General features: G+C 40.8%; 1 protein-coding gene across 5 annotated transcripts in view; it reads right to left on the reverse strand.

Moving 5' to 3' along the window:
* Positions 1–12,149, reverse strand: part of il1rapl2 (interleukin 1 receptor accessory protein-like 2) — a 363,155-nt gene extending 351,006 nt beyond the window's left edge. For 2 of the 5 annotated variants that reach the window (XM_051419086.1, XM_051419085.1), the window contains exon 1: positions 10,202–12,147. The gene's annotated coding sequence lies outside the window, so the exon portion shown is untranslated. Of the gene's footprint in view, positions 1–10,201 lie in introns of all 5 variants that reach the window. The other 3 variants (XM_051419083.1, XM_051419084.1, XM_051419087.1) reach the window with 3 other exon arrangements.
* Positions 12,150–12,619: the final 470 nt, after the last annotated feature.

Below are 12,619 nucleotides of genomic sequence, written 5' to 3' on the forward strand. Positions count from 1 at the left end.
TGTACAGAAACCAGTAATAATGCCACAATATGCATAATTTATCTGGAATTTAAACAGCAAAGTAACCAGAGAACACCATGCAACCAGGAGAGCAGTAAAATGAGACTATGTAAACTTTACACAGCAGTCACTGTGGCCACATATAACAATTACAGAATAATGCTAAATGCTAAAACGTAGTGTAAAAGTAGTAGAGAAGTGAAGAGTCATTAAATCAGTGAACAGCAACACATTGATCACCTGTGTAATTGACTGCAGCAGAGACTTTACTGTCTAAGGCGATTGAGACAGTACGGAGTGAGCAGCCAGATCATGCTGATGTTTTACCGGGCCATCCTAGAGAGCATCATTAGGTATGGAATCACAGCGTGGTTTGGCAACTTAACAGCGCAGCTGAAAAGCAGGTTTGCCAGCACGCACAAAATAGCTATGAGGATAATAGGGACAAAAAAATATGAGCCCATGCAGAGCCTGTACAAGCACACAGTCGTGAAACAAGCAGAAAAAATCAGCGTGGACCCTCAACATCCCCACTTCTCTGTATACAAACCTCTGCCATCAGTAAGAAGATTCTGTGTGCCAAAGTGCAAATCAATACTAAATCATAATAATAAACAAACCAGCGCTGTAGTGCTTTAACTCGTATAGTTGCTTACAGTCTCTATTTAAAGCTGCTGTATTGTCTGTGTTAATATGTATAGAGAAATGTGTCTTTCATGTTGATTTTGTGATGGTTTTCTGATGTGTTTGTTTGCTTTTGTGAAGCAACCAATTGTAGCACTGTTCCCAAGACAAATATCAATAACAATAGAATGTATTCTATTCTGTAACATCTGAAGCTTGAGAACATTAGGTTGTTTTTTTTTGTGATAAAATTTTTGACATTAGCTAATTTTGAAACATATAACGTGATGAAAACAGCAAAAACGTTAAATACATAATGACCTAACAAGTCGAAATAGACAAGAGAGACTTGACCCTATTTGACATTTCAGCTTTTGTATGTATTACTTTTATACTTTGATACATTTCAGAGTCTGTACTTTTTTTACTTTTACTTGAGTAAAGAAGTTGAATCAGTACTTCCACTTTGAGTCTTTTTTACACAAATATCTGTACTACTACTTGTGTGTACTTTTGCCCCACCGCTGGCCAAGACTGAAGACGTCCTTATGAACTGCAACACAATGACCTTATCCTTTGATTTATACTGTCTTGAAGACACAAAGAAGGGAATGAAACCAGGTGCCGAGGAGAGCCAACATGCGTCAGGTTTTCATTCCAGCCCATCACGTCAGCAGGCGAGCTCACTGATGAGTTCTTCCTCTCTACTTGAAGGAGTAACCAGTGGGTGCAATCTTTGGTTGAACTTACAGCACATAATTGGCCACCCCTGTTTCAAAAGAGGATATATTTAAAACGTAGCAAGTTTCAGTACATCAATGTGTGGTCTGCTCAATTATAAGTACTGCTGTGTGTTTTAGACCATTTTACAACAATTCACCAAACATTTTACAAAGCCTGACATTGGTTTAGTTTCCCGCCTTCCAGACAGCCTAGTGCTAGAATGCATGTGCACTCAAAACGTGCATGAGATTCATGACAATGCAGTTACTAGCAAGGAATCTCAAAATAAAAAAATACCTTTTTTATAAAATGGTTAAATACACATTATCATTACTGTTTTTTTTTAAATTGAAAAACCATAGAATATTGCATTGTTCATTTTCTATGATTTTATGAACACTTAATAATCTTTAGTCATCAGATGTGCGTAACATCTCTCCATTTACTCACACCTGCATCAACATAACACAACTTAATCTCCAGCAAGTTCATTACAATTGCATACTTGTAAATTGTTGACAGTAACAGAAATGTACAGTATTTATGATACTGGTAGCTCTGCTGTGTGCTGGTGTGTGTTACCTGTAACACACATGCCATGAGCTAAATACCAACCTTACTACTTCCTTAGAAATTTGGTGGGTAACAAAGTAGAATCAGCAGATAAACGTGTCGAATCAGTTTTTCAGGACGCTGATCTTTGCCATATTATGGCTGCTGTTTTAGCAGGCTGGGGCTGCACTGTTGCTGCTGTGTACACTATTGCTCCATTTGATCAGAATCCATAGGGATTGGCCTGTCAGACCATGTTAAGTCAACTAAGGATAGGCTACGCACACTGGTAGATGTGCTGAAGGGTGAACTGGAGAGTCACAGTGAGGAGGAGGGGTGAGGGGCAAGAAGATGAGAAAAGGAAAGGAACAATAAACAGAGATTTACAGGGATACATCTTATATCTATCTATATACATATATCTTTTATAATATTATAATATTTTTATATAAAAATATTATATTTTTTAACCTGTGCTTTAGCCGTGTTTGCAATTACTATTGGAATACCGAATATTTACTCTACTTATATAGCAGGCTAAAGAAGAATACTGTGTGTGAGAAGCTTTAAAAAAAATAATGACACTTACATAACATAACTGATGCCTATGAAATTAAGATGAGTTTTTCTCCTGATCTGACTCTGAAGTTTGGGTTGTTGTTGAGTTGTCGGTTAATTTAATTCAATATAAATATGATGAATATGAAAAACAACATAACAGGCCTCCAAAATGACAATTTTGTTGACACTGTTTCAAAAAAGTGATTGACTCAACTCTATGAGTGGTAACAGGAGCCGTTGTATTGGCTTGCAGCTGATGCAGTTAGGGGTTCCTAATAAACTGTCAGCTGAGCAAATTTATGGGCAAATGCAATAAGTCCTCATACCTAAATGTAAGAATAGGTTGGTTGTTAATGTCTTCCAAAACGACCCATTTGAATTGTGTTGAACTTGTGTCCCCATCGGTAGGACAAAGACACACGAGAAGTGCTTTTTGTCAATAATTGGCAGCTAAAATAATTTTAGAGCTTATTACTTATTACTTCATGCTTAAGAAAATGAATATGTAAGAAGGACTGTTGTTCTGATAAGGACAGTTTCATATACTGTATGCATGTACTTAATCAACTTGTTTACTTAAGAACATTTAATGTTATATTTATTACTGGTTTAAGAAAGACAAAGAATGAGAGTAACATCTGATATATCTTCTGATATTACCGCCCTGAGTGTGTATGTGCATGTGTGTGTTGCACGTGTGTATGCTCTGCTGAGTCCAGATTTGCTGAGCTGTGATGTGTTCCTTACAGGCACAGGACTGGCCCTGCTCCCATCACTACTGATGTGTGTTTCAGTTTGATGGGGGCATAATTCCCCCTAAATTCCCCACCCCTGCACTCCCACCATCACCTCACCCACACTAACCCACAAACACACACACACACAAGGTCAGCAAACATCGCATCAATTATTATAATTGATAAATTAGTGTGTTGTGTGATGCAACAACTCTGTTTAACCCCAGAGGACCTCCTTCCATTTGCACACTAGTGAAACATTACAAATTCATGAAGTGATGTAGATGCACACACACACACACACACACACACACACACACAGTCTATTTCTGCTCTAACCCTATTTAACCATATCCCTATTTATAGAACATGTATAAAGGCAATCATATCATTCCAGTTCTTTAGAGTAAATGTCTTCAAGCTACTTCCTCTTTTAACACATGCAGTTTCTTGGAATCCCCCTACTATTTTGCCTGGGTTGTAAAGTTATGTAATTTAAAATCCTTAATATAAGCTAGCTGCTTGCTAAGCTTTTGTACTTTTACGGTTTAGTGAATGTAAAGCTTATGCAGCACTGTGACTACAAAATCTCCATTGTAGTGGGCATGCACTACTGCGTTTTTAAACAGTGAGGTTTAAATGCAGGACAGTGTTTACAGATAAAATGCACTGTTGCCAAGGTTTCTTCAACTTTCCCTATCCAGTACACAGAAGAAAAATGTAGTCTCACTCTGGGATCCAGTCTCATTAAAGCATATTGCCTCTTTTGTCAAGTGACGACATGCCAGAAAGAGGCCTGCGACCAGAATGTCTTACACAAGGACAGTTAATAGCTGCAATCCAGACACTGTGACTGGCAAGTTGAGTGATGCTGTGAGGGATACTGGTGTCTACTTTCAGGGAGGAGAAACATTAAACTTTGTAGCTGTGGACTGCTACAATGTAAGTGACACTCTCTTGAAGTCTGGAGCCTTGAGGATAGAAAGTGTGCTGTCCCAAGTGGAGACATGGTTGAAAGCAAATCACATCCATACTTAAATCATGACATCTTCAAAAACCTTTTGCATTTGTGTTAAGGTCAATTAATCTAAGTCAAAGCTCACACACACAATCACAAACTCGGAGGTCGTCATGTGGAGTATACCAACCTTCAACTGGCTGATCTTCAAACCCTTATGTCAGCAGGCATCCACCCTGCTGACTATGAGCAAGACATTGAATCACTGAATCCTGATCAGCTGCAGGGCTCCTATCTGATCTGAGTCTGACCTCTATAGAGATGTGAGCTGACCTACGGGCACCATAACACTTCTATGACAACGTTTGTCATTATTTGTTGTAATAGTAGCAGAAGTATTAGTAGAGGTAGTAGCACTGAAAGTCCATTCTGCATGTTTTGCAGTTTGGCAGTATGTGTCGCTACTTTTCACATTTTTGTCTTCCAAATCCTCCCACCCAAATGCTTTTCTATTACTACCTACAAAAAACAAGCAAATAAAGCAGCAGCCAAAAGATGGCTAGCTTAGTTTTGCATTAAGACTGGAAACAAGGTGAAACAGCTTGCCTGGCTCTGTATGAAGTTAACAAAATCTGCCTACCAGCACCTGTAAAACATGCTATATCTTGTTTGCTGCAGTTTTGTGGGTGGTTATGCACCAGCCTAGTTCTTGGCCAGGAGACATGAGTTCCTGTAAACTCTGCTGGGCACCTGGAAACCTTACAGTTAATGTACAACAAAATTCATGGTGCTGTTTGGCAGATTTTTTTTTGGCCTTTCGACAAACCAGACTAGCAGTTTCCCTTTGCCTTTATATAAGCTAACCTGGCCAATCACTTGGCTCCAGCTTCATACTTATCAGACAGATATGATGGTAATATTGGTCTTCTCATCTAGCAAGCAATAAGTGCATTTCCCAAAATGTTCAGCCCTTTCTATGCAGCCAAAATATACAACTTCGGCGCATAATTTGAAGTTTGATCGATCAGTTGTGAAGGGGACTCTCACACTGAATGTAAAGAACCCCTGATTGGTCTGGTCCATCACCAAAAAAGAGAAAGGCTGCATTGCTTTGTACAGTTATACTTCAAACAGAATATGTTGTAAAACACCTACATGTAATGACAAACTGTTGTGGTAAACACAACTTAAAAATAAAATTGACTTGACTCGCATGGCCTTGACACTTCTAGTCAGCTGCAATAAAGTGTGCTTCCAGTTTTTTAGTTATTCAATATGCAATTAACCAGCAGGCTGAATGTACTTCTGCCTCTTGCCAAAATGCCATTGAGCAGGATCTTTCATATGACACAAAAATAAAGACTCTTTGATCATTTCAGCACGCATGACATTAAGTTATCCTCGAGTTTCACAGAAGTGTAAGGATTCCTTCATTGTATGACATCACTTTGATCAAAATTACTCTTTGAAATTTTGCAACACACAAGCCATAATTGTATCACACATGCCAGGCGGCATATGAATGATCTGAGGTTTCTATGTAAAACAGATGTGTAATCAGAGAACCACAGAGCTCCAAAGAAACTAGGTTTAAAGGTGTGGAGAAAAAGAGCTTGTTTTCCATTGACAACCACATATTTTACAATTAATTTCAATACGTTTTGGCTTCGTAATTATGGACACTAAACATCATATGAGTAAGTGACTCCTGTCAATTCCACTGAACAATAAATGCAACATTAGGAATGCTGAGGCTCAAGGTTTTTTCTTGAAAATAGCAGCAGAGAAAACAACCTAACCACAAGGTATATTTAGTAGTTTGCTTGTCATCTATAAAGCATTGAATTGCACTAGAAAGGTGCCATACACATAACGCTTTATTGATTGAGTTGTTCTGGAGCTTTTAATCATATCACATGATCTTCAGCACATCGAGTTTATCCAGCTGCCAGGAAACTGTAGATTGTCAAATTATCATTATTTCTGAGCCAAAGAGAATTCAATTCAGCTTCTATTCCAAAATTCCACTGGGTGAACTCCATCTGCTGAGGAAGATCATGTTATATGAGCCCAAGCTCCAGAAAAGCTACTAAATGGACCTTATGGTGACATTTTTTTTAGGTCAAGGAAGTAGGTTCGGTGTGTAATGCTTCGTGCAGGGCCAAGAGAGGTAACAGTAACACACCAGAAAGCAACACTTTGGCTTGAGGATAATTCTTCCTCGCTGCTATTTAGGAAACCGTTTGTATTCGGTTTTGAAGTTTTCATTTAATTTTCTTTTTTTTTCAAAGATTTCCTGTAAGAGGCCATAAACTAGACTACAGTAAGAATAATTGGTGCAAACAGGCTGAATCTACAATATTTCAAATCTACAGTGATGCAGCTTATAGCTCTTCAATAGCATCCTCCCTCTATTTCTCTCCCCCTCTTTCTCTCTCGTTCATCCTGCTGTCCTCTCAGCCGGTCTTCCCCTCTCGTATATTTCCAGCGCCTCGTCATCCCTTCCACAATTTATGGATCTCTCTCGCCTCTCTGTTCTCTCCTGTCCTCATGTCTCTAAATCTATCCTCCCTTCTTAATTCACTCTTTCACACATCTCCTCTGCTTCAAACCTCTTCCTTTTTCCTCACCCTCCTCTTTTTTTTTGCTGTTTTCCTCCTTGTTCCTTGCTTTCTACATCTTTGACCTCCTCTTTACTCTAACCCATTGATTTCAGTTCAAATTTTAGGACTAGAAATAATTTTAGAAATCAATAATTATCAATTATTCAGCTTCAGAACAGTTCCACAGTGCTGATTTTTTTACAAGCTGCTTTTGTACAGATAGATAGATGATCACAATGGGCAGGAGGCTTAAAACATTTGGGGAAACTGCTACAACTTTTTAAATTTGGTTCACTTAATTTCCGTGGCTTAGCAGCGCTTCAGTATATCACAGGAGCACCGGGTGACAAAATGAATTAATTTTTATCATGGAGCAATTATAATAGACAGAACAGCAGTAACTCCCTCTGCACTACGCTCCACCTCTACCCTATTTTCTTTCTCCCCCTTTTTATCTGTCATCTGTCTATGTCTTACCCTTTTTCTACCTGCCTGCTGTGAGTACATTTATCCTCATTTCTTATCCCTTCTTTCATCTCTTTTTGTCTCCATCTACCTTTTTCTCATCTTCCCTAGTAACTCAGTAAATCCACTCAAGTAACCTACTGTACTTCGTGTTTTTTCTGACCTCCAGTGGTTTAACTTCTCACCTTGCTGCAGTGATGTAAAGGAGGACTCCAGGACTCGTTGACATCACTGTTGGGTGTGGTTACAGGTGCAACAGACCACACCCAACAAGTAATGCTACCTAACTGTATATAAAGTAATACCTCAACCAGGCACAACAATAAAATTAATGTTATTGTTGCATCAGTATAAACAATCAGTACAATAATGTATGTATTATCTCAGTGGTTCTCAACTTTTTTCATGACAAGGACCCCCAAATTGATACACATCAGGCCGCAGCCCCGTATTTGATCAGATGTAGTGTCAGGAATCCCCATTATTCCATAACTGTCTGTAGACTGGGAGATTATCAGTAAGAGTGAGAAACCTTTGAAAAGATTTGTTATTCTTTTACATTGTCTCATTAGACCTTTTAACCAATAAAATAACTGTACATTTTAAATATTTTAAGTTTTTCTGTGGACCCTTCAAGGACCCCAGGGGATCCCCAGAACCCAGGTTAATACTTTAACCAACTAAAATCATTACTTTTCTTCTACTGCATACAGATATGCTCTGTAAATCACTTTTCCTGTGTTCTCCTTTGAGAACAATTTTGAAACAAAAGCAGAAAATGTGTTTGTTTTTTTTTTCATGAGGGTGCCCTGTAGTTTTGCATTAACTAATTTCATAACACAGTGATACTGATTCTTAATGCAGTACTTTTACATGTAATGGAGTATTTTTACATGATTGTATGTACTTCTTCAGTCACTAGTCTTCACCCTCTCTGTCTCTATTTCCTTCAATCCTCTCTCATCCCTGCATGCCTGCTGTAAACCGTCCCCCTCCTCCCCATCCTGGTAATAGATGGCTGGTGTTGGTCAGTGTGACGGAGTCATTCTGCTGCCAGTCCATCTACCTACTGGTCAGATCTATACGACACCAGCTTCACATAATAAATCAACACACACACACACACACACACACACACACACACACACACACACACACACACACACACTCACACACACACACTCACACACACCTGCAGCCTCCGATGTGTGCTCGGTCTGCCTCCATTCTGACGATTGATGCGCACCTTGTTGCTAAATGACCAAGATAATTAAACCCCACGCATCCCTCCTCTGTGTGTGTGTGTGTGTGTGTGTGTGTGTGTGTGTGTGTGTGTGTGTGTGTGTGTGTGTGTGTGTGTGTGAATGCCCTGCTGTTGCATTGTAGCACATGATTAGATGACACACATCCACTCTGTCTTCCTCTCTCCTCTCCTCTCCTCTCCTCTCACACACACCATTACACCACAAACACACACTTTCCGTAGTTGCCCTTGCAATCCTGCACACAAACACACACATACAATCTCTCTTTCTCTTTACACACTCACAGAGAGAAAAAAGAGAGGGAGGGAGGGAGGGAGAGAAAGCACCTGCTGGGCTGTAAAGCACTCAGACAAACAGCGTCTGTGTTTGGGAAGACTTGAACAAATGGGAAAATTATACAGTGGAACCAAAACGTCCCCCTTTCACCCAAAGGTGCTTCACCCCAACCAGCTGAGGGTAATCTTCGAGAATATATCCACCACTTTTTTAAAATTCTAGTAGAGTGGGTGTCTACCTTTGCACACATACATCCATATCCATAACTTGCAGAATTTTCCCAATGTAACCTGTATGTTTTATAAGATTTAACTTACACATGGAGCATAACTGAGCAAATCAGTTTATGCAATGGCATGGATGGATTACTGAACGGCCCTAATGGGCACAGGCCCAGGGGCCCACAGGGTCAGGGGCCATCTGGACAAGGGCTGCTGTTTAGAGGGACATTTCTATTTGGTAAGTCAATCAAAATGAGCACAGAGAGACACGAAACTACGACAAAGAGACGGAAAATAACTATAAAGAGAGGCAAAACAAACACAAAGAGAAGCAAAGGACCACAAAGAGATGCAAAACAACCAGAAAGAGACACAAAATAATCACAAAGCACAGCCACTTCTTCTGTAGTTTGTGTCTCTTTCAGTCTGGGTGTCTTGCTCCCTTTATGTAGTGTTTACGTGTCTGTGCCGGGGGACATTGTTCATAATAAGGCAAAACAGTAAAAGTAAAAGTAAAAGGAAAGCAACAATCTTTCCTTATATAACAAAAACATATTTTTCTGCATTTTAGCTGATTTTGTGTGGGTTTTATAATGCACTACATCTCTGGCTGAACGCTCATGCTCTCGCCCTGGAGACCTCTTTCACCCATGATGCCCAGCTTTTAGCGCACTCATGTTATTTCATACACACGCATGCAGTTTGATGAATGAATAATGAACAGCCCAACGGCCTGAACGGAGAGTTCAAAGAGCAAAACAGTTGAATCAAAGTGTTTAAGACTTGATTTCTGACAGTGTGAGTTCAGACTCCCGCTCTGTTCATCTCGGCTTCTCCTTAATTCACGGACATACGCACGCCATTAGACCTCACACGTACAAGTTATCTCTCTCTCTCTCTCTCTCTCTCTCTCTCACTCTCTCTCTCTCTTTCTCACTCGTGCGTAAAAACGCTCTCTCTTCCACTCGGTCTCTCACCTCTCACATACACCCACGGTCCAGGCGCACGCACACACACAGTCGAGCGAATAACCTTCTCTTTTTCTTGTTCTCTTCCCCTCTCTCTCTCTCTCTCTCTCTCTCTCTCTCTCACTCCCTCTGTGTCTATCTCTCCCACACACATACACACACTAACCGTACATAAACAGTCCGTGAAGTAAACTCACCACACCTGCGCGCACACACACGCGTAATATCGAAGCGTGAAATCTTCTTACCTGGCGGTTTGGAACTAATCCTGAATCCAAGCGGCGCTGATTGCACAATCTTGACCAGACGAAAATGTTGAAATCTGCTGAAATAATCCCACCGCCGGCTCTCTCCTTGTGTGTCCGGTGAAATCAATTTCTGTGTATATAAACGAAAGGTTTACAGCCAGGAAAGTCTTGCTAGCTGCAAACAGAATAAAATCCCTTTCCTCTTCTCTCCCTCCTTCTCCAAGATGTTGGAAGGCAAAATCTGCTCCAATTAACCGCAGTTACGCATCCCCCCCTTCTCTCTCCCGTCTCTTTTCTCCCCTCCGCCCTCTGTCTATCCCACTCCTTTCTTTTGGGACGGGATGTAAGACAGAGACAAGTAGGTAGACCTGTGTGTTCCGTCTGTCTCTGTCTCTGTCCGGGCAGTGGTGTGGAAGAGTCGCTCTACTTTGCGCGGCCAAAAATAACTTCCAATCTCCAAACTGGAATCCCGCGAAACACTTGCACTATAATAATCCCTATTAAATTCTTATAATAATTTTACAGTGAGGCTGTTGTGGCAATTAAGAGTTCATAGTCACTCTTACAGTACTTAATGGTAGTTTCTGCCCTTGTGGTACCTTGCAATATTCCTACAAGGGTTTTAATATAGCGGTGGTACTTAATATGTCATCTTTTATGATAGCTTTAACATTAATGTAATATTCATAAAGCGACTTAGGCATTTGCTAGTAGGCTATAAATAGGCTTTATTATAAGTTTTATTGCAGGATTCTTTGTTTTAAACGTTGAACTGGGTGAATTGGGCAAAAAGCCGACCTTAATGATGAGATAATCAATCAATAGAGTCCCACTTCGCAGGCTGGTGTCAAAAATGTATTGATTAATCAATGAATCAATCCAGGGGTGCTATTGGAGAAGCATCATCATGTGCCTAAAAGAGAGTAGCTGCAGTGCAGGGTTCACTTTTCGTCTTAAATCCCCCACAAGTCCAAGTTTGCCGGGTGGCAACGTTCGACAATCAACCAATCAATCAGCTGATCAGTAACAGTAATCAGTCCATATCCAGACAGAAGTCGATCATATAAAATGCAACGTTTCAAGTCAAGTTCTCTCCTTTTTTTTGTCTTAATCCACCCGCAAGGACATTGTTGGAAATAAGAGACCACGCGTGTTCTCCATTTCTCGCCTCCGTTTCAGCCTCTTTTCTCGGTCCTTCTTTACTTTTCTGTCTCTCCAGAAATACGTCCCTTACAAGTCAGGGTGCTTTATCTTCCTTCTCTTCCCTGGATGAGATCCCGAGCTGCACTTCTCTGCCAAAATCACAAAAAAAGTCCACTTGGAATTACTTTTGGAAATCCTTCTTGCAGCGGCAGAAGGAAAAGCGCGAAGCCTTGAGACGCTTCTTTTGGGTTCTCCTCCAAAACCGATTGGATGAGGGGTGAACGAGGAGGAGAGGAGAGGAGCTGGATCTCCTCGATTCCAGCGACAGAATAGACAGAACGATGGGGAGCAAAAGAAGAAGAGGATATGTGGAGGAGAGAGTCCGCTCCTGTGAATAAACCAGAAAAGAGAAACCCCACTTTTGGCTCGGTGGCCAGAATAACTGAAGAGCAGAGGGAGAAAAGATTAGATGCGCTTCTTTTTCCCTTCTAGTAATAAAATACTTACTCGTCTCCCTCAGATACTTCACCACCTGCCCAGGGAGGGACAGATAAGAGACATAAAATCTGCCATTTCTTGCGGGGGCTTTTATCCAAAGTGCCTTAAGAGAGTCCACAAGAGAGCGCAGAGCAGCCAGAGAGAGAGAGAGAGGAAAAGAGAGAGAGAGAGAGAGTCAGAGAAAGAGGGGAGGGGGTGCGGGGGGCGCTATGGGGGAAAAAATTAAAGAAATATGTTCCTCCGTGCGTGCTGATAGTCAAAGCCGCACGTATTTCCAGAAGTCAGATAGTTTCCTGTCCTAGATAAAGAAGGAATGACTGTGTTGTTGGAGATAAGACGCCAATAGAAAAGGATGGGACAGCTGCTCTCTTTCCCCATGTGAAGGGCGCTGTTCCTTCAGCACCACACACGCACAGACCCAGTGAATGAGGGAGAGATGTTTAGACTTTCTTCTCTTAGACATCTTTCGTGTTTTTCTCTCTCATATCTTTTTACACCAGGACTGATTTTTATTGACAGGGGAAACTTGGTAAGGAGTTAAAGAGAGACAGATTAAATAAGAAAGATAAAAGAGGAGAAAGATACAGAAAGAGTGTGTGTGAGAGAGAGAGAGACAGAGAAAGAGTAACAATATGCAAGTACTGCCGTTGGGGTTTTTTGGTGTTTCAGGGTGTTGAAAAGTGCCGCTTTGTTGCCCCCTTTTGGCAGTGGAGAGAAATCATCAGGGGGATGGACGAGAAGAAGGGAAGGAGGAGGGAAAGAAAGAGGGAGGACCTG

The sequence above is a fragment of the Dicentrarchus labrax genome, unplaced genomic scaffold, assembly GCF_905237075.1.
Source record: "Dicentrarchus labrax unplaced genomic scaffold, dlabrax2021, whole genome shotgun sequence".
Lineage (NCBI taxonomy): Eukaryota > Metazoa > Chordata > Actinopteri > Moronidae > Dicentrarchus > Dicentrarchus labrax.